The 26,426-nt window shown below is 38.3% G+C and overlaps 1 protein-coding gene across 4 annotated transcripts in view; it reads right to left on the bottom strand.

Annotated features, from left to right (window-relative positions):
* Window positions 1-18,115, bottom strand: part of grik5 (glutamate receptor, ionotropic, kainate 5) — a 139,035-nt gene extending 120,920 nt beyond the window's left edge. The window contains exons 1-3 of one of the 4 annotated variants that reach the window (XM_067448895.1): window positions 17,754-18,115; window positions 17,459-17,549; window positions 10,592-11,797 (exon numbers count right to left, since the gene is read on the bottom strand). The gene's annotated coding sequence lies outside the window, so the exon portion shown is untranslated. The remainder of the gene's footprint in view (window positions 1-10,591; window positions 11,798-17,458; window positions 17,550-17,753) is intronic. The other 3 variants (XM_067448892.1, XM_067448894.1, XM_067448893.1) reach the window with 3 other exon arrangements.
* Between the last annotated feature and the right edge of the window lie 8,311 nt (window positions 18,116-26,426).

Here is a 26,426-nt window from a genome sequence, read left to right as displayed (position 1 = left end):
GATAAACTCACACAAAAAGTATGTCAACATGTCGATCTTGATGAGTATCCATCAGACAGTCTGTAAATGCCTTAAGAGAAATGTATACAGTTGAGAAAAACGATGCATATCTCTGTATTAGGTCTTAAAGGGGCAGTAGCCTTTACTGCTGTCTGTCAAACAAAAGATAAGGACTCACTCACTGCTCTTGATTAAATAGCTGGTTATAGACTTAATTAATTGAATTCATAAAAACAACTTTTTGCTTTTTAATATTCAAATGCACTAGTCTATATCACCAGATGCGTTGGTCTGGCAAGAAGTGGAAGCCACTTCAGAGACAGACACAGATAGTTGCGTGTTCACAATCGAGCGTAAAACGACCCCTTTTTACACAATCGAGCGTAAAAATAAGAAACATATCACGGGAAAATACTAAAACGGGAAGACAGCGGGAAAAGAGCTAAAATACGTGAGAAACCCGGAAAAAAAGGGAGGGTTGACAGCTTTGAGTCAATGACAGCTAGCTGGTGGTTGGACACTTTTCTTTAAGAATGCACCAGAAATTTATGCAATAAACATGTTTTTGACAAATATTTCAATTTGTTTGTGGTCTATATAGCCTGCAATTAGCCTACACGCCCGAAGGCACGGCTTGAAGACCCAGTCAGTGATGTCACGATATGCCAATTTGTTTAAATTCATACCTACGTAATCACCATCACCAAAAATGTACTTTTTTTTTTGTATTAAAATTTGGAAAAAAAAAATATAGACCTACCTACCGACCCTTTTTTTAATTTTTTTTACTGTTACTGCAAACCAAAATATTTTTAAGGATGGCCTGACCGACTACTATACCAGCAATATTCTGAAGTGTGCATATGATGGACACTTTACTATCCCATGAGGCCACGGGAGAGGATTTACGAATGGAGGTGATGGGACCCAATTGATGCTGGTAGGTCACATGATAACAACAACATGGCGGATGTAGTACATTCAGATTACTTTCACACTACATTCATTCATACTATACAGAACGCACTTTTTTTAATGGTCACAAAGTTCGTTCAAATTCAAATGTAGAACCTACTCACATAGTATGCAATTTCAGACACAGCCCAAGCCTTCTTTTCCATTCATCAGCTCTGCAGTTGGTCAGTGTTATGCACGTCTCATGTTTTTAAAGGGGTGGTGAATTGAGGAATCAACTTTTCCTTGAGCTTTTGATATATAAAAGGTCATGGTAATCTAAGAATATCCTCTAAGTTTCAGAGCTGAAAACGTCCTTGTTAGTCAAAGAAAAGCTTTTATAGACACCAAGCTCAGCAAACGGTCCTTTGCTTCATACTGACGTCAGTGCGCGATGAAACACCGCCTCTACCGCGAGTCTAATCCAGTAGCCTCGCCCACCGACTCACAGCGGGCTCGTGTTAGCAGCTGGTCAACAATAATACATCGAGGAAGATTAAGATATTGCGCTATTCCTGGTTGTGGAAGAACACAGTCGCTGCATAAGCTTCCTTCTGATCCCAATATTAGGAATGAGTGGTTGAACTTTATCTTTAATGAAGTTCCAGTTCTCACATGGGGAAGACATTCACTTCAGTTCACTGCGAGATCGTTTGTAAACAAATCTCTGGTCGATGCTGGATTTGGATCAGACTGGAATGATGCAACTCACTTATGTGAGTAAAACGTGTTTTTATATGTAATACTGCATTGTTATAGATCATTGTGCTTATGTGTACGTGTCTAACAGAGCATACCTTTAGTACACTGGACTCAGACATGTATGGGCCAGGGCTCGGCAGGCCGGCAGGCTGATGAATCTCATTATATTCCGTTCTTGTTCTGCTATTGACATCTGAAGGGCGGCCGAACGTGTATGTGTGTGCTCGCAGTTCGCGCTTATATCGTCCGATCTTGCGGGCTATGTTTATATATAAAAATAATAGTCCAATCAATCGCGGGTCGATGAGAAATAAAACATTGTGTTTGTTTGATAAAGACGTTTACGAGCCCTGTGATCGAGAGAATCATTCTGGTTGCTGCTTCTCCCTCATTCTCTCCTCTCTCATGTCACTGAACTGAGAGGGGAGCAGAAGCTCATTAAATATGCAAATCTTATCCAATCCTAGCCGTGGGCGTTTACTTCCAAGTCTCCAGTGCGTCACGCCCATCAGAACCCAGCGTTCAGGAGAGAGCCTCAAAACCAGTGTAGAAAATAGCCTATTACTTATTAGTTATGATGTTTTTTAATGTAAAAACCACACAAACGCCATTAGTTTTTAAACACCTTTAAGAGCAAACACGCGTTAACTAAAGTGCTTCTTCCAGTGTGGGCAAATGAAGACAAAAACGCAGCGTTTAAAGATCACTTCCGATGACTGGCAGCACAGAATTTACCTGTATTTTGGTGGTGATGTGTGAACGATCTTTTACTGGTAAAAAGCCAGAACGCCGTTGCTTGTGTGAACAGTGTATTTTTATATCATTATGGTCATTATGGTAATTTTCCTTCAATTTACCAGGATTGATGTGTGAAAGGGGATAATGATTCATAAACAGGGGTTGTGTGGATTCCTATAGTGTTCACTTTGTATGGATTTTAAAACGAGAGTTCTGAACACTGTCATTACAGGGACTCAAAGGGGGATTATTTTTCTAAAAACCTTATTTTGTGTTCACCTAAATACAGAAAGGCACATCTGCAAGGGTGAGTAAGTTAAATGATTAGAGTTTTAATTTGTGGACGGAGTATCCCTTTAAAGTCAGTGAACTTAAGGTCCAGTATTGTAAACAAATCATTCAGACCGGTCTTCTGAACTGGAACAAGTGATTCATTCAAAAGATCTGACTCTAAAGAAATGATTTATTCATGAATACTTCATCACTATTCTCTCATGAGAATGTTATAAGGGTTAAGAAATGACCTAAATGATATTTCATTTTGAGGTGATCTACTCCTTTAATGGAGGCAAAATGCAACCTGTGGACATGACATCTTATGTAACATTTTCCAGCAAACACATCTGAGCATGTGCCCATTTCTCCCGCTGCTTTACTTGAAAGCAAATGCAGCTCATGTTTATTTATTAGACGCCAATGTAAGGCACTTCAAAGGACTGTCCAGTCAGAAGCTCCCTGAGACTATGTTCACAGAACCTGTAAATTACTCCTGCCCATGCCAGGTCCAAAACCACCTGCCAAGACAGTTACATTTGCTCTTCGTTCGATGTTTGCCGTAGAGCCTTAAAACTAAAACTAAAATAAAAAAGTGCACGGTGAAAACTGTCACATGCACAGGGCAGGCCCTATCAAGATGAGCTACAACTTAAGTGGATGGGTAAAATAATAGGCTCTCTCAGTCTGATACCCAAAATTGTGAAAGTATTTAATTTTCAGCAAGAAAAAGTACAGTGGAGGCTGTGCTGGGATGTTGAGTTTGTTCCATCTGTGAGGTCTCAGACTATTCTCTTGATGGTTAATCAATGAGACAGATTGCTTTGGGTCAAAAATGGAAGCTAGGTGAGCAACCATTGGACTTTCTGTCCAACTAGGGAAGTCAGCTTGTTATTTAGCCATTAGATTCCACTGTTGAACTTATAAACTCTGTTCCAAAACCTATTACGTTTCCCCACACATTCAGTTCCTTGCTGTGATAGCATCTTAATGCTACATCTTAATCTAGCCTGACGTGGTCATAGTCAATTCTAGCCAGGCTAATCTTAATCTTAAGTGGGTTTGTTTTTTGGTTCTCATTGTATTGTAAATTCTATGAAATGTCGTGTTATGCAACCATCAATTAAAAAAACTAAAAAACATTTAACCTTACATGAGAGTGTACTCCCGAAACAAAAAAATAAAAATATAATTTTAATTCAGAAATGCAAAACATGCTCATCATTAGAGGGTGTAGAATGATTTTATATAAATAGCATTTATAATGTATAAATATTGTTATTATAAAAAAAAAAAAAAAAAAAAGATCAGGACAACTAAATTAATGTCATTGATCCTTTGACCATATAGAGGTATCTATGGCAGCAAAAAACTGATAAAAGGATAATAAAATATAATAAAACATATATGATCATAAAAGGCTCTTAAACAGGCTTTGCATCTATGATACCTGAAAGGTTTGGAAAATAGAGTCTTACACTTAACTAACTTTTTTATTTCTTCACTGTATGATCCACTATACCTTTCATTTAATTTGCTTTTCAAGCCATTTCTAGCACCTTACGGCCTGGCCTCCCTCTGAGTGGCTTGTCTTTTGTAGGGTGAGGCCTAAAACTGCAGAGATGTGAAAACCCAAGTTCACCTGCACTCTGTCCTCTTATGAAAGAGCGATGCCATTGATTTTGCAGTGTGAAGGACTAATAAAGATGGATCTTTTCCAGAGTAGGGCTGAAATGAGGGCCTACAGGTAAGGGCTGCAGACAGACACAGCCACTTGTCCTTAATGGAAGATTGATTTTAATTGTGACACCACCTGATTGGCCCAGTTCTAAACGAATCAAACTGAAAGAAAAAAATGGAAATGAAAAGCGGAGGCTGACCAATGTATTTTCTCTAAAGCAAAAGCACTTCAAAAGCCTTACAATGACTCAATGATTTTTTTCCTCTTCAACATTATGTTTTTCTCGAGGATGGTAAAATATATCATTACTGTCACGAAGATGGCTTCAAAAAGGTCTGAAATAACATCTGCATTCATTTTCTTTTTCCATTCCAAGAATGTATTTAGGAAAAGGTTGCAGTCAAATTTCTGCTCTCAAATCAACTGTTTATTTTAAATCTCTCTAAGGCAGCACATGGAACCAAGCATGTTTCTTTTTTTTTTATATAAACTGCACTCCTGACTTCTAACTGCGGCACACTCAGACTTAAATATTAGAAGCTAAATGGCTAAATGATCCCGAGTGTTGGAGGAAATGGGTTGTAATGAAAGCTTTCGTGCACATGGCTCAACAGAGCTAGAGGTTTTATTGCGCTTTCTGAATCAGATCAAGCTGCTCTCAGAAACCGATCACTTGTTGAGACTCAATAAATGTCTACCAATGCTAGAGCCAAGTAAGAGCTGCAGAAAAATACATTGAGTGTCCCGGTAGGTAATTATATGAACACACATACAGATTCTTGAACATTTCACTTATGAATCAGAGATCTACCATTTCCTGAGACAGCCAAAAATGTAATTTCAACAGCCTTACGGACATACTGGAATATAATAGAAGAATAGTTTGTGATTGTTGGTTTGAAGCCATGTCATTTATAAACTATTTTTATTTTGGGCATCATCCGTCTGCATTTTTCCCTTTATATATTCCAAGTGTTATTCTTGGTATTCTCATCAATCAAACCAGGAATTTGTTTTACTCAGCACAATGCGTCTCAGTACAGCACAATGCACTAGGAACTAGTAAATATGCCATTTGTAAGCCCCACCATTTATCACATTTTGCATACTCACGTGCAGCACGGCAGATTATCAACTCAGGAACATTAAAATGCATTCCCCAGTGTCCCTTAAAAATCACTGAGGCAGGAGTTTTTTTTAATCTCTTTCACACATGGACCCAAACACGCACACACAAATGCACCTGACAAGCTCTTATTTTAGATCAATACGATCGATTCTGCTGCCGGTGAACTACTGAACTGGAACTGATGTCATATTTGTGATGTTGACTTTTAGGTGAGGTCATTTAATTCTTGCCATTTGCTGCACAATATTGCACTCAGCAACTGGCGATTTGGGGGGGGGTCTGTGTGCGAAAGAACCTTTACCTAAGAATAAACTAAGGGTATGTGTACATGACAACGATGTACTAAAAACAGACAACAACGTTGTCAAACGGATCCCCGTTCACATAGTTCTGCGAAAATGACTAAAAGGCTGCATGCCAGGCCAGTAGTTGCTGAAGTCACCTTGTCAAGAAACACCATTTTCACAAATTCCCGTTTTGTTTTTTACTTGCGGCATCGTTTACAAAACCTTCCACTTCGGCTCCCAAAACGCTGTTGTAGTGTAAATGAACGGCCAAAATGCATAGTTTTCCATTTTTAGATGAAAACGACCCTAAACTCTGTTCAGTGAAGATCCAGTGATCCTCTCTTCACTTCTGCCAAATGCGGCTCTTCTAGAAATCTCTCTGACATTACAATAAAGCTGATTTTTCATCCTCGCTGTCGAACCCTTCTTATGTCTTCCCGTGTGACAATCACAGTTCTATTTCCTCGCTTGGCCTTTTCCGTTTCACTGAAAATTACTTTGCAGGTGGTTCTCCAAACAAGTAGAAATAAATCTGGGGCTTATATTGAAGGATATTCTCACAGAACCTGATGCTTTTTGGCACAATTACATAGACATGTATCGTATCTCATCATATCTGTGAAATCCGCTTTGTTGTTTATTCCAAGTAGGCTACAATATCATATCCATTCATCTTTTCAATCTGCAGAGAAGCTGATAAGACCAACATGATCTTCCTGTAGTATATTATAATGGTGTGAACGTGTGAAGTAATGCGACTTCGCTAATAACAATTGGCAGTATATTACTGGAGATAAATGAGGATATTGCGGAGCTGCTTCCTACTGTGATGGTTTATTGCTGAATGCTCCGTGTTAGTAAGCTCTTGTAATGCTTTTGGACACCTGTGCCTCTTCCAATACTTGTAGCACAGACAGAAGTAACAATAGTCCACTGACATGGCAACAGTACAGGATGACGTCAAAGCAGCAGCTGCCTTGTGCATTCTGACTATAGAAAGGAGACAGTAATGTCAATTAATTATCAATAAAGCCAAAAGGCCAGAAAACATACACATATGTGTACCAAGGTTATTATAGTTTTGCTTTTTTAAATTAGTTTTTATTTTATTATCGTTTTCAATTTTGCTACAAATTTCAGTTTAGTTTTAGTTAGTTTTACAAATGGTTTTGCTAGTTTTAGTTTAGTTTTTATTTTGCAAATATACATTTCTATTTAGTTTTTATTTATTTAGTTTCAGTTTTAGTTTTAGTAATTATAGTTTAGCAGAGTTACCAGAATGAAGTGTAGAGACCAAATCAAGGTTTTTAATTTCAGCAAAGTTTAATTAACAGATTAGAGTTTAATCTTACTAAACATCCTTAAGTGAAATAACTTGATAAACGAGCATTATTGTTTAAACCCAGGACGGTCTTACAAAACATGCATAAAGTCAGGTCTTCACCTTTGAGCAAAAAAGCTTGAGTCAAACTATGACCTATACAGGATCTATCTTAAAGAACAAAATAGATGCAACGTAAAATATAAAAGTAAAAATTATAAATTCCAGACAAACTCACTCATAACAGATGAAATATTGTTAAACAATTAAAAGCTTATTTTAATTTCTTCAGTAGTACAATGTAGGCTAGCAGTGTCTACACACTGTTTTGCTCTGTGTGTGTGTGTGTGTGTGTGTACATGTTTTTCTAGCCTGGTGAGGACTTCAAACTGAATGCACACAGACTCATGGGGACTCGTGTCACCGTGGGGACCTACATTGAGGTCCCCATGGGTACAAAAGCTTATAAATCATACATAATGAGTTCTTTTGAAAATGTAAAAATGTAGAAAGTTTCCCGTTATGGGTAGGTTTAGAGGCAGTGTAGGGGGATAGAATATATGGTTTGTATGGTATAAAAACCGTCTATATGGCAAGTCCCCACAAAGATAGCGCACCAGACATGTGTGCGTGCGTGTGTGTTTGTTGTGCTATAATTGTAAAGGGGACCAATGTCCTCACTTATCTAGTAAAATATTATGATAACTGACTAGTAAGGACATTTGACTGGTCCTCACTAGTTAAAAAGGCTTATAAATCGGCCAAAACATGTTTTTATTTAAATCTATTGTTTTGCACGTTCTTGGGATGGGTAGGTTTAGGGATAGGAATTGAGTTAGGAGATATAAAATATCATTAACCTGATATAAAATCAATGGAAGTCCATGCAATGTCCTCACTTATATAGTGAAACAAACCTGTGTGTGTGGGTGTCCTGGCAGCTACTTTGTGGGGAAATGTCTCCACACAGATAATAATATTATTAGTAGTAAATGATTATGATAACACCTTTGAGCCTGTCAATATTATGCAAACATGAAATCTCAAACGCACAGTAGGCTAGTAACGTTATTTGCTAATATAGTTGCTGACTTTTGCGCCTGCGTTTCTCGTCACGTAAGAAACGGCATTCTAAAACAGTGAGCTTAAAAGAAGTTCAACGTGCATCTCATTACCTTGTGTTATTTCCCCTTTCACTGCCACGGACGCATTGATTCTTTGTGAACTCCCGTTTAAGACTAGCGATGTGTTGACTGTCTGCACGCGTCCGTCACAGGACAGCGGTTAATCTCCTCAGCTCACTTGATGCGCACTAGCGCAATACACTCCCTCAACCGCCACAGTCAGATTTTCCACCACATTAAAGAGAGCTTATTAACAACGAAAACGAATATTTATTTTTGCTAATTATTATTTTATTTCAGTTAGTTTTTTAGTAAGAGTAGTTAGTTTCGTTTAGTTTTAGTTTTTTATTTATTCAGATTTTTAAATTTTATTTCAGTTTACGAAAATGTTTTTTGACCAATAGTTTTAGTCTTAGTTTCAGTTTTCGTTTACGAAAATAACCTTGATGTGTACCAGCAACCAAAGACAGATATCAACCTTCAAGTTAAGTTGAATAGAGTTTGGCCAAAAGGTTTTTTTTTCTCTCTCTCTCAATAAGCAGGAGTAAGACAGCAGGACAAAAGGACATGTTATTCTATTAAAGCAGAGACACATCCATTATGTCAAAAAGGATTTGCTAAACCTGTGGAGAACAGTCACACACTGAGGAGATTACATAACGCCTCTGGTTTTCAGTTTCAAATATAATGTCGAAGGGATAGTTCATCCAAAAACAAAAGTTCTGTCATTATTTACTCATTATTTTTGTGGAAGAATGTGAATAATGTATTGGTCGCTTATTTCCGCCATTAAAAATAATGCATAAGCACAATAAAAGCTTAAAAAAGAGCATTAACATAAGGCCAATTCACAGTGCACAGACAAACAGCACACGTTTGTTGGGTTTTGTTGGATCAGTGTTACTCCAGTTGGCGTATGTTGGCATTAGTCAGGGTTTGTTTTCACCTGAGTCAACATGTTAAAAAGCGTTTGTCGTGTCTGTTGGTGCAATGTGCACATGACGGTTATTTTTCATAAAATTCTAAATGCAACGGCCAACTTGTTTTTTGGCATTTGTGTGTGCGAGGGAATTGGCCTATAGACGTGTGAGCAATGCTCTGCCGTATCATGCAGTAGAACTTTAGATGAACTCCACCTCGAGCTCCTTTCTTACTCTTATTTTAAATAGCAAACGTTATTTTAAATTATAATATTATATTTCACAATATTATTTGTATTTTTGATCAAATAAATACACACCTTGGTCAGCTTAAAATATTTGTTTCTTTAAAAAAAATAATCTTACTAAACAGTGGTGTAAATTTGAAATGTGATAAATTACACACTCTCAAATTGGCGCATTACATTCAGTAACAACACTCTGAAAATTCATTTAGCATATAACACTCCTTTTTTTTTCTATTAACAAAGGCATTTGGAGTAGTAAATGACAGACTGTTTATGCTTTGTGAATTTTTCTGTTAAAGGTGCACTGTGTACATTTAACATCTAGTGGTGAGGTTGCGAATTGCAACCACTCGCTGCTCACCCCTCACTTTCAGAGCACATAGAGAAGCTACGGTGGCCAACACAGGACAAAGATGTCATCTGAGAGAGCAGAAAGTAGTTAGCGCTTTATAGAGCAGTTTGTTCATTTAGGGCTACTGTAGAAACATGATGGCACAAAATGGTGACTTCACTGAAAGAGGACCCGTGGTGTACGTAGATAGAAATGGCTCATTCTAATGTAATAAAAAACATAGCTCATTATGTAAGGTCTTTTATACACCACTGAAAACATGGTTATGTATTTTATATTGCATTTCTGTCAATAAATCATTATAAATATTACACACAGCACCTTTCATTTAGATTTTGCAACACTTTTCTCACATTCCACCCAGGATCCCAAATATGAACGAGAAGCAGAAATAGGCCTATTACATGCCTGCCTACAAAAACCCATAAATGCACTCCATTTACTCAGAAGAGGAAATTCAGGCCCGGAGAGCATTGTGGGAAGTGTATATGGTGGGAGTGTGTGGTGATGTTATTCATAGTTCACTGGGCTGTTTAAGGGCACATCCCTATTCGGTTTTTAAGGTGATAGAGGGAGTCGGACCGTCCCAAACCTCACGCAATGAGGTTACACAAGAGAAAACAAAACAAATGAGTGGAACTTTATCTAATGGGCAGTTAAAGAGTAAGGTGGGCGTCACAGAAATAATAGGCTCATATTGTCTGCAAAGCAAAAACACATGTACAATCACTTCAAGCGTACCACGTTACATGACCGGCAAAACAAACCAGCTTAAAGCCTTTTAAGCCTAAACAACTGTTACAGATTCATTCCAAATGCTCACTCATGCACACACTCAAACAGCAAGAATAAAAATACTCACAGAATGAAGCAGACCTTGTCAGGAACAGGGTGCCATGGATTGCCGTGGTAACAAGTGAACGCAGTCCTCTGAGGAATTGCAGCACGTCTTCTAGGATGACAGGTTGAAAGTCACAGAAATGGAGTGGTGTGGAGAGTCTCAAAGGAGAAGGTATTCCAGCTAGAAATGATCCATCTGAGAGCCCTTCACAAGCTGTGATTCTTAAAATAATCCATATCGATGGGACAAAAGTAGTATGGTTTTTTTTTTTATTACAAAGCTCAAGCACTCAGAGGAAAAGGAACCAATGGGCATCAAAAAAATGGCGACAAAAAAAACTGAAGTGTCACTGTTTTTTTTTTGTGCTGTTTCTGTCCCTCTCTCTCACTCTGTTAATGTTGACCCTGCCAGCTCCAACACGATAATAGGAGGGAGCAGCAATAATGGGCAATTCTCCGAATTCTGCACTCCAAGAGACAATCACACGCTCTCGCACGCATATTCGCACACAAACGCACTCTCTGGCGCACACATAGCGGCTTCAGTTCCCCTCTGACATCTAGCTGCCTCTTCCTGTCAGCTCTCTGCACAAACCCTCATCCATTGCTGAACAGGCCTTCTGAATCTCACATTCACGCATATAAACACTTTAACTCAAACGCTCCAAGACCAGTCAGCACTTTTATCCACCGTTCCTGTGCCACCTCACTCCACCCTACACGTTATTGCTTTTAGTTTCACGGCGAATCGTTCCTGTGGCCCACCTGCCACATTCGACGAAGGGAGCATTGACTTGAGCAAAGAAACTAGAATAGATTAAAAACACGTAGTGAAAGATATGAAGTCTGAGAGGAAAAATCCTCCAGAATAAGATGAGCTGAAGTGTCTGAGAGGATGAAATGATTAAGGAGCCCAGCACTCGGGTGGATATTTGGAGAGAGGCTCACGCTCGGTTCTCTCGCACCCTCATCAATCCAGCTATCCCTCCAATTCCCACGGCTCCTCCATTCAGGAGTTCAGGAATGAGATTTGGCACACCAGACACTCCCTCTCTCCTCTGAATGGCACCTCTAGGACAGAGGAGGGTCAAGCTATGGCTGCTCCGAAGTTCGTGGAAGCGAACGGAGCCAGAGTTGGCACTGGGGAGAAGAGGAGCGTCACATCTGTCGCCACGCTGTGAATTTCCTCATCAGCTCACCAGAGCCGTGTCCTTGCGTTGCTTAAGACCTGAGGAAAAACAGCGAGAAATATTCATGATCAATTATTCATTATGCTGTAGTACAGACGGCAACCTTCAATACCGATATGATATTATATATTCTCAATAGTAATTCAGTAATACCACACATTTACATTACAGTTTATACCAGTGTCAATATAATTCATGTAATGTTATTGAATGGATGTGCTCATACGTGGCAAGGCCATTATATTGCAATCAATATCCAATCAAAACACAGCCTCATTATCACACAATAAAACCACCAGTGAAGTACTGTATCATCACTGAACTGACATTAGCTACTAATAAAGTCTAACTAATGCCAGGCATAGAGAGTCATATCCTATTTACAATCCTTAACGTTGGGGTAAGTATTATTTCAAAACCGTTTAAGAAAAAGGCCTCGGGACGAGCGGAATAACAAACTTTTATCCAATCAGCAGGTAAAGGGCGTGTCTATGGTGAGAAGAGAGGCTCAGTGCATGTCATTATTCAAAACACACGAGTCACACAGGACGGACATTGGCCAAGAAAGAACTAATATATGCTGTCTTTTGCTTGAATATGCTCGTGTGTCATGTTCGCTTGTTAGTCCATTTGTGATCGTATTGTGGCTCACTTCAACGATTATAAAGACCCGTTCATTTCCACACCGTATGGAGCATCTAAATCCCCTCAGTGTTTCAAGGTTTCAAGCGTCAGCTCACAAAATGTGTTCGACAGTTAAGATGCTATACTCCTAATATATGTTTGTTTCCTCTTTTCATCTATATTACCCATCCGGTCATAACTGTAATATGTTGTTAGCTGGACTATCGAGCTTGTATACTAACGTTATCGAGTTGTTCATGAGAACTGTTTGTGTTATTGTGATGGAAGGGATGACTTTTTCATTGAATATTCGACCTGGATTAGTTACACACAGATTCTGCCGTAGTCGTTGCTACACACGTATGTGTAGGGCGGAGCTATCGAAATAGGGCAGAGACCCTTTTTGGGGTAGGGGCGTGTTTGTTTTGGTGATCTGAAATATCAAGAACGATTACCAGATATCACTTACCCCACCTTTAATGCATGTTCCTGCTCTTATTGTGAATGATTTATTGGTGTATATTATTCCATATAATTATTAACTTGTAGTTAACTTATAAATCTTTAATTAAAAAGAAACATATTTCCTTTGCTGTTGGCCACACAGGCTATCGGATAAGTTAATCAATAGCCAACTAACTACTTTGGCATTATTTTAACAAACCAGAATTCAGGTTTGGCTCCATTCTAGCATCTAACTCACTGACTAAAAATGGGCTTTCACTTAGACTAATAGTAAAATGTATTAATAATAAACAAACAAACACGCAACAGACTAAGGATTTGTAGCAGATTTGAGCGGGCCTGTCATGGGTTAATAACTGCTGTTGGTCATGTCACATATCGGCCTCATCAGAGCATCAAACTCTCTTGTGAGAAGCACCGTTCTATAAATATGAAAGGAGCGTTTAATTAAAGGTGGATCCCAGGCAAGAAGCTGTTCTATCCAGTTTCTTATTTCCATACAATTCTCCATGTCATGCTTTGATTTTGAGGGTACCGCTCTCATCAGCTACACTGATATGAAGGGGAGGAGGGGGAGAGGAGAGGGGGAAAAAGAGTGATGAGAGATGGGAAAGGAAGCGACATGGACGGTGGCAGAGTGAGAATGAGACGTTAAAAAAGGACTGCATTAAAAAGATGTGCTCAGTTAGAGAAAAAAAGGACAGGAGAGGTCACAGAGAGGTGTAGAGATAAAGAGGAAGAGACAGACATAGACAGAGGGACAGTGAGACAAGGGTAGAGACAGAATAAGAGAATAACTAATGGGGAGGTCAGTTAAGCAGATCTTGCAGCAAAATTCATATTTGAGCAGCACACCCTCAGAAACCAATTACAGCTTTAAGCCTTAAAGGGCAGGAACATAAAAAAGACAACTGATATTTTCCTAGGACTCAAAGTAATGTGATTCTACATTTTTTCTTTACAATATATATGTTATTTTTACACAAAGATGAGTTGTTACACCAGGTTACTTTACCCAAGTATTTGCAAGGACCCCATTTTAATAGTTTAGAACTGTTTTATCTTTATATTAAGTTTAAGTCCATTTAAGTCCACTATTTTTTTTTCTTCTCACTTTTACAAATAGGGGTTTATTTTAACCCCCTATACCTAGTGCGTAACTCATGCCACATCATTAAATGACAACCCAACTCATGCTGCTTATTGAGAATGATGTGCTATAGATTATCATAACCTAAATATCACATGCCGGATATCACAGACAAGATTTAAAGCCTAGGCTCAAACTAAATGCCATGTTTGAGGTGCCTTAACTGAAAGCTTATAATGTCATTGCCATTGTCTTGTCTCAAGATCCAGACAAGTAATGTTTTTTTTATAAGACACATTTACAAAAGCTATACATGTCCTAATTTAAAGGTGCCCTAGAATGAAAAATTGAATTAACCTTGCCATAGTTAAATAAAAAGAGTTCAGTATGGTTATGTATATTACAGCGTTGCATCCTCCTTCATATGTAAATCTTGTTCGTGAAAAACACCATGGAAAAACAGGCAGAATTTTCAACATAACGCCACATGTGACGCAAACACTGGGATCCTTAATATGTACATTTGCATATCAGCCCATGTTCATATTCAGGCGGAACTGCGCAGCAGAATCATCAGTTCAGCAGACAAACAAGCGTTACGCGAGGATAGCGAAAACGGCAGATCATGGAAATAAATGTCATGTTCCAGGCTGTGCAGGGGACGTGAGGACTTTTCATATCCTTCCCACAGATAAACAATGTCAACAGTCATGATTGATGTTTATTTAAAATTGGATACCGCAACAAAGTAATTCAAAGTTGTTTGCTTGCTCTGCCCATTTCACCACGGAGAGTTTTTCTAACCTGAGGCAATATAGCAGGATTCACTCAGCGTCTGATACTGAAGAAAGAGTCGATTCCAACCATATTCTTGCAAACAGTAAGTAGTTATTTTATCCACTTATTGACTGTTGAACCCATTTCGGATTAAATTGAACATTTCTTAGTAAGACAACATTACAATAATAATACACAATAAACATGTCGAAGAAGTTAGCAAGCAAGATATTGTGGAAGAACAGTCGCTGCATAAGCTTCCTTTAAATCCTAATATTAGAAATGTGTGATACTACATTTATTTTTAATGAAGTTCCAGCTCACGTGGGGAAGAACGTTTGTGTGTTCTTCACTTCACTGTGTAATCGTTTGTAAACAAGTCTCAGGTGCTGGATTTGCAGACATAATGTTGTGCCTTCTATATTGGATCCGACAGGAATGGTGCAACAAACTTATGTTAGTAAAACGTCTTTTTTATATGTAATATAAAAATGTAGTCCCATGTAGTCCTGGGGCTGTGTGTTTTCCAGACGGACTACCAAAACGTTCGCCCGTCGGCAGAAATAATATTTTCTTGATCTGGGAGCGCGCGCGGACGTGTGTGTGTGTGTTTTTCCGTTCATGCTTATATCCACAGATCGTGTGGGCCATGTAATACAGTAATAATATTCCAATCTATCGCGGGCAGATGAGAAATAAATCATTGTGTTTGTTTCATAAAGAGTTTTACGAGTCCTGTGAGAGAATCCCGTTGCCGCTTTCAAATCAATCTCTCCCTCATGTGAACTGAACTGACAGGGGAGCAGAAGCTCATTTAATATGCAAATCTTCTCCAATCCTAGCCGTGGGCATTTACTTCCAAGTCTCCAGTGCGTCACGCCCATCAAAACCCAGCGTTCAGGAGAGAGCCTCAAAACCAGTGTAGAAAATAGCCTATTACTTATTAGTTATGATGTTTTTGAATGTAAAAACCACACAAACGTCATTAGTTGACCTCAGACAACAGTATACAATTTTTTTTTAAAGCCAGTTCATGACACCTTTAAATTACACAATTCCGCTAAATTAAATTACGCAATCTAAATTGACGGCTGAAACCAAAAAACTCATTTTGAATAACAGAAGGGAAAGGGCAGAAAGAGCGAAGGGAAGTAAGAGGGCATCACTGTGAAAGCTTTCAGTCCTGACATTGGTGTCACTCTTGCTTATCACACATGTCACTCTCAGGAGCGATTTACTCAAATCTGCCTCTTTTCTTCTCAATTTCATCCGTTCCCCCTATTGCTTGGGCCATCTATCCCCTCAGCTCTCCTACTCACTCGCTCCTTCTACCAACACAGACACAACACAGTCATTCTTCATACTCACACACCTATATGCAAAAGGCTGAAGGCCCGCTGACTCACAAACCTTGTAAAACAGTTAATAAGGCTAGAAGGGGATGAAATGCAGGGAAAGATGAACACTGAAATATGACCAGGCCTGAACTGTGACCTTTTAAAGCTCTCTAAAATGCTACTGATCAATACACCACCATCCACACACACATAATCCCACAGGGGCATTTAGCATGTTAGCACATTGTCACTTGTGTGAGAGTGAGGTTGTGAGATCTAATTTGTGTGTGTGTGTATCAGGTGGGAAGACAGAGAAAAAGGGTAGAAATCTGGATCAATGTAATGTGAAAAATCCACATCTGAGGCACCAGACATGAGCTGCCATGTTCTCTTCACACACACAGAGAAGTGCAGAAAATGTGAAAAAGAGCTACATGTGAGCGAGCTGGATCTGACTGTTAACAGTGAGCAACAGTGTCCACCACACAGATCAAACAGAGACACACAAACAGCATTGCCAATGTGTGCAACAGGAAAGATTTCTGCCTTTACTCTGAATACAAACTATGGAAAATCTCCACAAAAAAAGTTTTTTCTTAAAATGTTTAAGGATCTAAACATCCTTAACAAGATCAGTAAAAAAAAAAAAGAAGAAGAATTTTTTTTATTTAAATTTATATTTCTTGCCCCATTGGTCCCACGTTGTTAGCACAAATAAAACTAGAAAAAATACACCTATTTCTATTTTTTTTTTTTGGGGGGGGGGGGGGGGGGGTATTTTAAGTTTATATTTTAAATGTACCAATTAAATTCTCTGAAAACAATGTCTCTATTATCTAAAAGCATAATGAAGAAACTTTGTCTGCATTTATTTGTTCTTGCTTCAAGCATAACTCTTCAAAATAAAAGTTTATGTTTAAAACAAGAATCTAAATGGCAATGGGGTAAAGAAACCTACTTTAAAATACATTTTTTAAATCTTGTTTTAAGGTTGTTTCAATAGTTTTCCAGGAATCTTCTCATCTTCTGCAAATACTGATTAAGAAAATGATTCTTTCCAGTGTACAAATGAGGAAAGAATCAGGATAATATAGAGAAGAGGAGAGAGGCAATCAATACTACCAAATTTCCTCAAAATGTGGGAAAGGAAGAAGACAGCCAGCTTTCTCTGACTCAGACTAGAGGATGGAAGAAGATAAAAAACAGGGAGATCAGGAAACAGGGGAAGAGGGGAGAAAATCTGAACGGTGCACTGAGATTTAACGAAACAGCAAATGAGAAATTCATCAAGAGTGATGCCAGAGGAAATCTATGGCAGGGAGATGAAGCAAAAAGAGAGAACTTCAGAGAGATTATGAGAAAAAGCAGAGGGCTAGAGAGAGAGTGAGAGGCTGTTGAAAACTCACCCCTGTGTGAGAGTGGTCCTCCTCAGGTTAACACAATCCCGGCTCTGTGGAGCCATTCTGAGCAGAGCCTGTTTGGAGCACTGCACACTGTCTACAGAATACCAATCACACGCCGGCAACACACACACACACACACACATAGTCTGTCAGTCAGCGGCATGACATACTCTTTCATTCAGTGTTTTAAAAGCAAGGCACTACAACACCATAGTTGTGCTTTATGAGCTGTGAATAATACATCATGGAATAAGCTGTGATCTGACACAAACACACACACACACACACTGATACCCACGGTGAGACACAGTTCCAATGACGACCCCAGTGATGAGGGACAACGGACCGATCTGCTCAGGAACTGAAGATGAGAAGATCGTGTGAAGCTCCTTCGGTGCACCTCCTCTTTTTCTTTCAGTCTTCTCACACACTCTCTTCAGCGTCGAGCATCAAGAGGCTCTGCACTGTTTCTCTTCCACCCTCTGTCCTTTTCTCCTTTGCTTTCCTTTCTTTTTCAAGTCCCTGACAATGTTCATAGCTGTAATTCCAACGCACAGCAGTGCAAGCTGCATTCACTCTGACTCCAAACCCCCTCCCTTCCTCATATGAGCTCTCTCTCTCTCTCTCTCTCTCTCTCTCTCTCTCTCTCTCTCTCTCTCTCTCTCTCTCTCTCTCTCTCTCTCTCTCTCTCTCTCTCTCTCTCTCTCTCTCTCTCTCTCTCTCTCTCTCTCTCTCTCTCTCTCTCTCTCTCTCTCATTGTATCCCCATACCTCCTCTGCTCTCCCTCCAATCCAATCCGCTCCTACTCCTTCCTACAGCCCTTTTCTCTCTTCTCCTCCTCCTCCTCCTCCTCCTTTTTCAAAGACAAATATCAGCCAGCATTAGTGTGATCACTCTTCTCAGACAAGTAGTGAAATAAGTGAAGAAAACCGGCACAAACGTAAAGCACTTGACATGCCTTGACGCAGCACAGGTAGACGTCACACTGCCAACTCAGACTACACATATTTTTGAATATACAGAACAGGCTGACTAACTGTGAGATACCCAACAGGTTTTACATTCTAAAATTAATTTAAACTAGCAATTTATCTTTTTTAACATAATATAATAATTATTAAAAGATACTTCTTCATTATTAAAAGTTTAGATGTTTTATTATTATTTTATTTTATTCAATATACACATTCACATATACACATACATTTGTATATTTTTTGAATATATTATTTCTATTAATTATATTAATGACAATTATGTATTTATTTTATTTACATTATATGAATAATATTAACCTATATAATATTTTATTAAGTACGTGTTGTGTCTCTTTAAGGGTTGTCATGTGCACCTGTTGTTAAGCAGGAGTCCCCCTCACTGAACCCCTGTTTGTCTACACACAGGAGATTCATCCCACCCTTTACCTCTCTCTCTCCCTCTCTCCCTCTCCCCTCTCCCTCTCTCTCTCTCTCTCTCTCTCTCTCTCTCTCTCTCTCTCTCTCTCTCTTCTCTCTCTCTCTCTCTCTCTTTCTCTCTCTCTCTCTCTCCTCTCTCTCTCTCTCTCTCTCTCTGAAACGGCTAAATATGCATTCAACAGCTGTCTCTCCACCTCTGCTCTGCTCCGCAGCCTCATCAGCACAGAATCCCCTTTTGATGCAACCGAACACAGGCTCTCCAATAAGACATGAGGCACAAATCTGCGCAGGGATGACGGCGTTTCAAAGCCTCGTGTTCTATACCTGTAACCGGTGGTAAATCCTTGAGTACAGCCCTCATTTCCATAAGATTTCCTTGTTATTCTTACAGAGACAAGCAGAAACCCAAGGGTACAAGGCTGACGGGGAGAGAGAGAGGGGGGACTGAATGGGAAGGGAAGGAGAGACAGAGACAGAAAGGGAAAAGGAAAAGGAAGAGGAATGATGGAGTGAATTGGAAGAGGGATGAGGGAATGGAGGAGGGATAGGGAGAAGGAGGGAATGGGAAAAGGGAAGCGAGAGAGAGAATTGACATTCAGCCTGTGCACTGTGCCTCACTGGTGGAATAATGATTAGCTATTCAGTATTCCAGTCACACAGCTTCTACAATAAATGGGGGGAGAGAGGGAGAGAGAGAGAGAGAGAGAGAGAGAGAGAGAGAGAGAGAGAGAGAAAGAGAGAGAGAGAGAGAGAGAGATGGTATAGCGATGTAACGAGAAGGACCGGCAGACAGAGAGCGCGTGTAAGAGAGAACGAGAGAGAAATAGACCCGACTAGACCAGATAAGCCTTTCAACAGGAGGCTTGGCACACATGTAGCCATTTCAAAAACACACATGGGCATAATACGGCATTTCCCGGCACTGCTGAAGCCGGCATATGATAGCTCTCTTAGCATACCCCCACCTCATTCATCATATTTAGCCCCTCTCTTGCTCTCAAACACACAAAGACAAAGGGTCATAAGAATCCATGAGGGCCAGAGCATCATTTCCACATACAAACAAGCTCATGCGCCTCTTTTGTTAATATACACTGCAGCTCGGGCAGCATCACACATACACACACTGCAGTACGGATATAGCACACACACATACACAGAGGGGCAACACACAAGGGGGAACACTTTGTCAAAGTCACAGTAGGTACAGCTACCTCAGCAAAGAGACAGACGCAGAGAGAGGGAGGACTTATATACACACCACAAAAAAAATGCATTATCATCCAAATATCTTGATCACTTAAACACAAAACAATCCTCATCGCAACAAAGTCGCTCACTGAACAAGTAAAACTGCTGTAGTGGAATCAGGGTCAGGCGTTTGCGGTCCATCTACACCAGACACTCGTAGTCTTTTACTCACTGGTGTATTGTAAGGTCAGCAGGTTTCAGCTCGACACTGAATATTCAGCTTCACGGCTTGTACTCATGGGCTGATATTTGTAAAATTTGCAAAATACAAGGATAAAAGCGACCAAGCGACCTTTTTATTTTTTGGAAGCTTGATTTTGACAGAGCCATTTACAAAGGTTGTTCTTTTGTTTGTAGATAATATTTGATGATTCATCTTCATTGACAAACATTAGGTAGCAAACTGAATATTACAGGTTCGGTACAGGTTAAGCTGAATTAACATCATTTGTGCCATAATGTTGTAATGTACCAACAACAACAACAAAAAATACACCTGTTCACTCATTTTCTTCAAAAGAAAAAGCTAAACTCAAGGTTACGGTGAGGCAATTTTTTTTTGAAGGACTTGTACATGAGGATTATAAAGCTTATCATTTTAATAAACACTTAACGTGTACTATTTGAGTTGTAAAGTTGTTCTTGTCATTTTAAAGGTCGTTTAACATATGGGAACAAAAAACACAACAAAGGTTCCTTTTTTCACACTATAACATGTTAACACATATTATTTATATCCTGAGGAAGGCTTGAAATACTTTTTCACTCAATTTGGCAACAACATTTTTTATGTACTGGTCATTCAGACCTTTTTAGCAAAAAAAAAAAAAAAAAAAAAAAAAACATCAGGAATAAACCAGATTGTAATCCAGAAATCACCTAGATTTAAATACATACATATATATATATATATATATATATATATATATATATATATATATATATATATATATATATATATATATATATATATATATATATATATATATATATATATATATATATATATATATGTTAAATCTGATTATGAGTCCCATAAAAATAAAATGAAATATAAATAAAAACTAAATCCTGAATGACTAATTGTAATTTTTAAAATGATGTATAAATGTATTCGGTGCTTCTCGTCCGATATGGGACTCTTTACTCTATGTTTTTCTAATGTTGGAGGCTCCTGGTTGAAGGACATTTTGTTGTCACTTTATGAATCATACAGGAGGACAATTTATGAATCATAACCTGTCAAACTGGCTAGTGAGTGATGTGTTATCCACAGCAAGGTGGATTTTTACCAACATTTGCCCGGTTGTTACTGGGTGTTCATTTCAAACCCATGGTTCTTGAGGCTATATTACTGAAACTGTGAATATTTTAAAGGGTTAGTTCATCCAAAAATAAAAATAAATTACACACCTGGCGTTTCAAACCTGTAAGACCTTCGTTCATCTTCAGAACACAAATTAAGATATCTTTAATGGAATCCGGGAGCTTTCTGAACCCCCTAGACAGCAACATCACTACCAATTTCAAGGCGCAGAAAGGTAGTAAAGATGTCATTAAAATAGTCCATGTGACACCAGTAGTTCAACCTTAACTACACTTTTCACATACTAAACACAGTGCGGCCCTTCTGGGTTCTATGATAAAACGCCGGCTCAGTATTGGCCATCTCCTGCATCAGCATCACATGCTTGTGTCGTTTTGCTCACATGAACAGCGTCAGCCAATAATGAGCCGGCGTTCTGCCGCAGAACCCGTAAGCAATGCACTCTTTACTACATGAACAGCTTAGGTGACTGACATGGAAGAGAAGAAATAGTTGAATAAAGTCCTAGTTTTTGTTTTTTTGTGCACAAATTCTCATTGCGTAATAACATTGAACCACTGTAGTGTCATGGACTATTTTAACAATGTCTTTAATACCTTTCTGGGCCTTGAAAGTGTTAATAAAGTTGCTGTCTATAGAGGGCTCTGAGATTTCATCAAAAATATCTTAATTTGTGTTCCGAAGATGAATGAAGGTCTTGAAAGCTTCATTCATCTTTGGATTAGGAATGAATTGAGGGTGAGTAATGACATCATTTTTATTTTTGGGTGAACTACCCCCTTTAATGTTTAAGGATTGGCACCATTCACTTCCACTTTATGTTGCCAGAATTGTTATATTTTTTAGAAAAATATCAAGTCAAAATGTATTTGTGTGGTAATCAACATCATGGCAAAAATGTTGTTGATTGAGATTAACTTGTGCTGAACCCACAGAACATATCCTAGTCAAAGGCGTCTCTCACAAATCTTTTTTTATGTCCTGACCTATTGTTGATCTTGCTGAATCTGTAAAAATAAATCATGTTAGGTTCATCCCCACTCATCTTCTTCTTATCTCCTCTAAAATAATAACTTCCATTATAGCCAATTCTGCATGGCTCAAAATCAACTGTGGTATTCTCAACTATGTTGTTAACAGAAGGTAGATTCAATCAAAAGCTTTTAGTATAAGTCAATTTATTTGTTCCCCGAAGCAGTTCAACGGCAAAAAAAAAAAAAAAAAAAAAAAACTCCTGGTGCATCTTAAATTGCCAAATTGCACATTTACATGAAGGTCACGCAGTAATTGCTAGACAAAGTCTGTAAATTAATGAGCTGCGGAAGATATCTATCAAATAGTTATTTGGGAATTCAGAGCAGGGAAGGAGAATGCTGTTTTGATATCACTGTCTATCATTTATGGAACTAATCATAATGATGCAGCAGCTGTATGGGGGAGGAGTTCAACGGGCCCGGAGTAAATTGAGGGAGCAAAGAAACGAGTGCAGGCAAATGCTATGAGCTCCAGTAATGGCTCTACTTAGCCTCAATCTCTCAATGAGCTGAGGTAATGGAGCTCAACTCAAACCTCATTCAACTAGTGAAAATTCATGACGAGATTTGCAGTTAGAGCCCAAAGTGCTGGTTTCACTGCAGTCATCACTTACATCTAAAACTGCAGGATCATTTATCTCAGGGGAGCTGGTTTAATGAATGTCCTAAGAAAAACAGACATTTAAAACATACACGAAAATACACCTGATTCTCAACTCTATTCTGAGGCAAATCGGCGGGACAAACGATATCTCTTTCCTGCAGGTATCTGGTGGCCATTGTTCCGAGGAGTTGCACACCTGGGACCGCACATTATATATCAGTGCGCCATATCTCTATGTTACCTAGCAACCATAATTAGCCTACAGTTAGGATAATGAACTACATAGCTGAATAACTGCTTATTCTCATTACTATTATTATACATTTAGCTTTTTATTGAATACTGCTTTGTTGCTGTTTTATGACAACAATACTGTAATTAAGGTGGAATTAGCTTTCTGTTTTCAATCCCTAAGTATAAAGGGCAGTGCCAACTACATTAATACCAGGAGCAAACCCTTTAAGCTAACTTATAGCAGTGTGTGTTTACATTTACAGTTTTTCCTCGGTTGCTTTGGTGCAGTTCTTAGATCACAACTCCCAAAACTACTAGTTCAATCTCCACATCATCTAATCACTTGACTTGTGCACATCAATAAAGAAATTTTTCAATCTTTTAAACAAATTGCAAATGCTTTGGTTCATTCATGCTTATTCCTACATTATCAATTACGTTGCGTTGATTAAAATATATTTAACTTGTTCCCTGTTAGTCTTACCCCTCAAAGCATCTAGGCATTAGTTAATTGCATAACTCATCAAATGCAAACCAGTTGTCATAAACCATCATGCATACTTTTTTTTTTTGTAAATGTGTCCTGAATTGATGAATTGCGGAGGTGAATTTTGAATTCCACTAATGTAAATTTAAAGGGTTAGTTCACCCAATAATTTTTATTACCCCATGATTTACTCACCCTCAAAGTCATCCTAGGTGTATATTACATTATAAAAGTAGAAATATAGTAGTAAATAGTCCATAAAATAGTCCGGGTCATGTATTCGAACGGTGGAGCTGCGTCATATTCTTACGCATGTGGCGAGTTTACATTAATAACTTATTGGATAAAGTCGTTCTTTTGATTTTTGTGTGCACAATTGTATTATAACATTTGTTATAACTATTAACTAATAACTAATAACTATTTTCTTTGCATTCTAAAATTATTGTACAGCCACTGTAGTGAGATGGACTTTGTAACAAAGTCTTTAGTGCCTTTATGGGTCTTGTGAGTGGGTCAGTGGAAATGTCCAACGGCATGAGGGTGAGTAATTAATGAAATCATTTAAATTTTTGGGTGAACTAACCCGTAAAGTAAATGATCTGGCTCATGGCAAATCGCCTTCCATATTCAACTTACGAAAAAAGTGTGGCGCTCATGCCTCTTGCAGTTCAAAATACTTATATTAACTGGTGTGCAGTGTTGTCAGATGTAGCGCAAGCATTTTGAACTGCGAGAGGCACTACACTTTTTCCATAAGTTGAATATGGTAGGCGATTTGCCGGAAGCTAGATTGTTTTAAATGTGGATATTTTTCTTACACAAACGCATCGCTTTGCTTCAGAAGGCCTTTACTTACCCCCAGAGCCGTGTTGAGCAGTTATGATGGATATAGATGCACTTTTATGGACTTCAAAAGTGACCCAACAGTCACAGCCATTATAAAGCTTGGAAGAGCCAGGACATTTTTAAAATAACTCCAATTGTTTTCACCTGAAAGAAGATGGCTTGAGGATAAGTAAATCATGGGGTAACGTTATTTTTTATTTTTTGGTGAACTAATAACCGTTTAAGGGAAATGTAATCAAAAAAGCTTGTTTAGGTTTGAAAGGAACTGTGCTGATGACCTTTGATGTCTGCTCTGAGGTATGTTAATAGGACATCACAGAGCCAGAGACGTCATATTCGGACGGAATGGAATGATTGGACAAACATTTATTTGCTCCTGCACAGATGTACGTTTTAATATTCAGGACACTTCTATAATATTGATTGCTATCAGGATGTGAAGAGTGTTTCAACCAGTATAACAAAAAGCGTTTATAAAACAAATTGCCTTCCCTACCTTTGTTTTAGATTTAAATGCACCATGGTGATACAAGCCTTTTTTAGAACGTCCGCCATCTTTACCTGTCAAGCAGAAGAAAAATACGAAACGCCATCAGTTTTCACGGGTTTAAAGCTCTCAGCTCCCTTCAAAGATAAAAAGTTTTAGCGATACTCACACACACTACTAGTCTTATTTCTTTTTTGGCATATTTATTTAACTATTGCATTTAAATAAATGTAAACACCATAGGCGTTTACGTTGTAGGATATTGCAAACATTTCACACGCTATGAGTAAAAAGTCATGAAAGGCATGAAAGTCATGGTTAGCGTCCCTAACCACCAATCACGCACTAAGCTTCCGGCTTCCCATATTTGGACTGCCAACTGTGCTTCTTATTGGCTAAAAACAATCCATCACATTTTTATTGTACTGTAAACAGGCTATCAAAGACATGAGCCATATATTTCAGGACAGTTATTTCAGTGATGTAGGATCCTGATATTTTAAATCTATTCAAACAGTAGTTTTTTGTTTTGTTTTTTGCATACTGTTCTATTGAAATCATAGCACCTTTAATTGAACACTTGTACACTTTAGCAGTACTTATACACTTTAATATAATATATTCCAGAGCAAACAAAATGCAATGTGTTCATACACTTAATTCCATGTTGTTTACAATTAAATTATACAATTAGTTTAAATTTGTATTACATGCAATTATTTGTCTTAAGTAGGGCTAATTGTGTGTCTGCAAAAGATAAAAGTGTGCTGCCAAATGTACAGACAATCAAAATATACTTTAATGTAATTTGTATTGAAACTTGTGTCATGTTTTTCAACATATTATTAATTACACATTTGTAATGATGAACTTGCAATTTAATAAAAAATTATTAACTTTAAATTAAATAAACCAACACTGCAGTTCAAATTATAATGAAATGATTTACTTGTGCTTTAGTGCTTTTATCAACAAAGCATTTCAAATGAGTTAGTCAAAATAAGGAATTTTTTACCAAGGGAATGGCTTCTTTAATTCTGAATTAGGAATGTCTGTGGTGCAAGAATCAGTAACACTCTTGGTGTAGAATAAAACGAAATGATTAAAAATTCTGACATGGCACCTTCAATTCGTTCAAAACGATCAGCAAAAATAATTTCTCCCTGAGTGGCCAAAGCTTCATGCGCAGTCATCAGTGAGCTGACAAGAACACTTCTACTTTCTCAGCGTATTACAGTTTTCATAAGAAGAAATAACACTTTTCAAACATTAAGAGACACCGG

This window comes from Pseudorasbora parva, chromosome 7 (genome assembly GCF_024679245.1).
Source record: "Pseudorasbora parva isolate DD20220531a chromosome 7, ASM2467924v1, whole genome shotgun sequence".
NCBI classification, from domain to species: Eukaryota; Metazoa; Chordata; class Actinopteri; order Cypriniformes; family Gobionidae; genus Pseudorasbora; species Pseudorasbora parva.
This window is presented reverse-complemented; position numbering and strand designations above follow the sequence as displayed.